Here is a 3608-nt window from a genome sequence, read left to right on the forward strand (position 1 = left end):
ACCGAGCTTTGAATCGTGCAATAGATCCGTCCGAATTTATTTTTGTTATGTAGGTCCATTTTGAACCAATGATTGATGCGTCTGCTGGAGGTGCAATAAGTTCCCAGGTTCCCTGTTTTTGTAATGCGAAGAATTCTTCTTCCATTGCCTTTCTCCATTCAATATGTTTGCTGGCTTCAGAAAAGGATGTGGGATCAGTATATGTATGTTCTGTGTGTATCAAATTGAGCTTGTTTATTGGCTTAAGTGAGCCGGTCTTCAGGCGAGTGGTCATATGATGTGTTGGCTGAGGAGCAAGAGCCACATTGTGGTCGGGAACACCTTGAGTCGCAGATGGTTCTTGGACAGAGATAATTGGCTGATTATGTCTGTTTGGTTGTGCCGGAAGAGGTTGCAATGTATGAGAAGAGAGGGTCGCCTCCTTAGGTGGAAGAATGGAGGTGGGTTGAAGTAAGGACGGCGGAATGTTAATGTGTATTGGATTTCCTGCAAAGAGTATATTTTTAAAAGGAAACACACTTTCGTTAAATCGAACATGACGAGAAATAACCACCGTTTTATTGTCTGTATTCAGACACCGGTAACCTTTCATAATGTCTGAGTATCCTAAAAAGATACAACGAGCAGAGGTAGGAGTAAGTTTGTTACGCTGTGTCGGAGGGAGTAGAGGGTAGCATTCACAACCAAAATTACGCAGATGTGCGTAAGATGGTGAGATGCCAAACATTCGTTGGAGCGGAGTCAATTTCGCAATGTTGGAGGACGGCAGCCGGTTTATAAGATATGTTGCAGTGAGAGCTGCATCAAGCCAGTATGAATTTGGTAGCCCCGACTGTTGAAGCAGAGTGCGAGTAATGGTGATTATATGACGATGTTTTCTTTCAGCAGTCCCGTTTTGTTCGGGTGTGTAGGGACATGAGGTTTGATGAAGGATACCTGCATTACAAGTAAAGTTACGAAAATCCTTGTTTATAAATTCGCCACCACCATCCGTCCGGATGATTTTGATTTTGCGATCAATCTGACGTTCTATTTGTGTGATGAATTGAATAAACGTTTTCGTTACATCGAATTTAAACATTAGTGGAAATAGCCAAACAAATTTAGAAAAATCATCAACAAAAATTATGTAATACTGAAATCCTTGATTTGAAGCTACGGGCGACGACCCCCAGAGATCAGAATGAACTAATTGTAGCGGGGCAGTGGTTTTACTACTAGAGTTACCAAAAGGTAATTTATGACCTTTACATGATAGACAAGAATTACAGAGAGATTTAGAAACAGAAATTTTAAGAGCTGGATTACTAAAAGAAATAAGCTGCAATGTCCGATTATTCGGATGGCCTAATCAGGAATGCCAGTCTGGTTTGGATGCAGCATCAGCGGACAATGCCTTCATTTCCGGTGCTGACTGTGTAGCAAATTTGTAGAGACCATCCTTACACGGTCCTTGTAGGATAGGTCGATTTGTCATCCGATCCTTAAAAACAAATCCATTGGCATCAAATGTTATAGAAATCGGATTATCTTTTACTAAATTTGAAATGGACAATAAATTGTAGGAAAGAGATGGAATGTGAAGAATTTTTGAAAGAAGTAGCTTACTGGATGGGGTTGGAAGTATGCCCGTTCTAGCATGAGCGATAGGAACGGACCTTCCATCCCCTATTGTTACCGTATCGGAGCCATTGTAGTCATATGCATTGTCAAGATTTCCTATCTTGTTCGTCATATGAGACGAGGCACCTGAGTCGATATACCAATCCGTGGAGGAAGCACCATCCGTGTTGACAAGAAGAGCGGATGATTTGAAAGTTCGTTAAGGGATGTTAAGCCCTATGAACTTAGTTCCAAGCTAACCAAGAGGGGGGGGGTGCATTGTCAAGATTTCCTATCTTGTTCGTCATATGAGACGAGGCACCTGAGTCGATATACCAATCCGTGGATGAAGCACCGTCCGTGTTGACAAGAAGAGCGGATGATTGTTTTGCAGATTGTTGATTTGGTATGTAGTTCGGATTGAGCCGATGCCAGCAAGCATCAGCTTGATGACCTTTCTTCTTGCAAATTTGACATATGATTCCTGTCGATTTGCTTGAGGAAGTTGTCATATGATTTCTGTCGGTCTCAGGAATTTGTCTGCCACGACCGCGACGTCCCCGTCCTCTGTATGTGAACAGAGCTGCTTGAGTATCTGGTGCTTTGGGAAATTTAAGCACCGCAGATTTGAGATGAATCTCCTCGCTTATAAGGAGAGCATAAAGATTGTCTAATGATAGAGACGTTTGCATTGTTCTGATTGACGTCGTGAAGGCCTGATACTCAGCGGGTAGACCGTTAAGGATGTAGATCATCACATCTTCGGGATCTATTGTTGAGCCAGCCGAGGATATTTGATCAACGATCTTTTTGATCTCAGTGAGGTACTGAATCATTGTCATACCCTGCATCGAGATATTATGAAGCTCGTGCTTGAGCTGAATCACAAGATCCTCTCTCTCTCCTCTCTCTCTTTCTCTCCTCAAGGTCTTCTCAGGTCAAGGCAGCAGCCAAATGTCTTAAAAAACGTTTAACAAGAGCTCTTAAATATAAGAGCGTCAAAGAAGATCATTAATTGCAAGTTGCCGACAATATCGTCCAGGACGATCTGGACATCGGCCTGGCCGATCAGTACAAATCAAAGAAGATCGGCCAGAGCATCGCCCTGGAAGCAAAACTGGACGATTAAAAATTGGCTTGATCGTCCTGGCCGATCAATTCAAATCAGAGGAAAATCGTCCTGACAATAACCATGGATACGAGCTGGCCGATATTTATCGTCCTGAAGTAACTTAAGGTTTTTGACTGGTTCGTCCTGGCCGATCCTGCGATCGTTCAGGACGATATGATCGTATCAAACATCCTTAATTAATCCCTTGATTTCCTGATCAATTAAGACATAATTTGGTAATTTCGTCCAGGCCGATCCTTGATTTTCAAAGTTACAAACAACTTTTCCTACCACACCTACTCCCCCTTTTGTCATCACAAAAAGAGGGTCCAAAAACAAATAACGACTAAAAGCAAACAACAGGAAACAAACAACAGAAAACACAGACTAAAAGAACGAGGGATCCTGATCATCAGATGGAGGTGGAGGAGAAGAACTCCCAGAAGTTTGTCGGACGCATTTCCCATCAGCCATAGAGAGGATTAAGCAAAAACACAAGAGGAGAAGGGATGAAGAGTGAAGAAACATGGCTGGAACGGCCTGAATTTAAAGAAACGGCCATATCGTCCAGGACGATATGGTTCAATAATTACGTACAGGCCGATTGGTCAAAAAGGCGGTCCGATGGTCCGTGCCGATCAGATATCGACCAGGCCGATTAGACACATGCGATCGTCCCGAGGAGTCAATCCGGACGACCATTGAAAAAGCAGATTGTCCGGGCCGATTAGGTGTATCGTCTAGGACGATGCACAATAATTGATCGTACCGGCCGAAGTTACAACGTTTAAATGCTTGCCACGTGTATCGTCCAGGACGAACAGTGGATCGGCCCGGCCGATTGTCCAATAATAGATTGTCCGGGGCCGAATTTAAAGATCAAAACGTACTGACA

General features: G+C 43.2%; 1 protein-coding gene across 6 annotated transcripts in view; it reads left to right on the forward strand.

Moving 5' to 3' along the window:
* The window catches only part of LOC110101389 (beta-galactosidase), a 115931-nt gene that overhangs the window by 75391 nt on the left and 36932 nt on the right, over positions 1-3608 (forward strand). The window lies entirely within an intron of this gene.

The sequence above is a fragment of the Dendrobium catenatum genome, unplaced genomic scaffold (genome assembly GCF_001605985.2).
Source record: "Dendrobium catenatum unplaced genomic scaffold, ASM160598v2 fragScaff_scaffold_264, whole genome shotgun sequence".
Lineage (NCBI taxonomy): Eukaryota > Viridiplantae > Streptophyta > Magnoliopsida > Asparagales > Orchidaceae > Dendrobium > Dendrobium catenatum.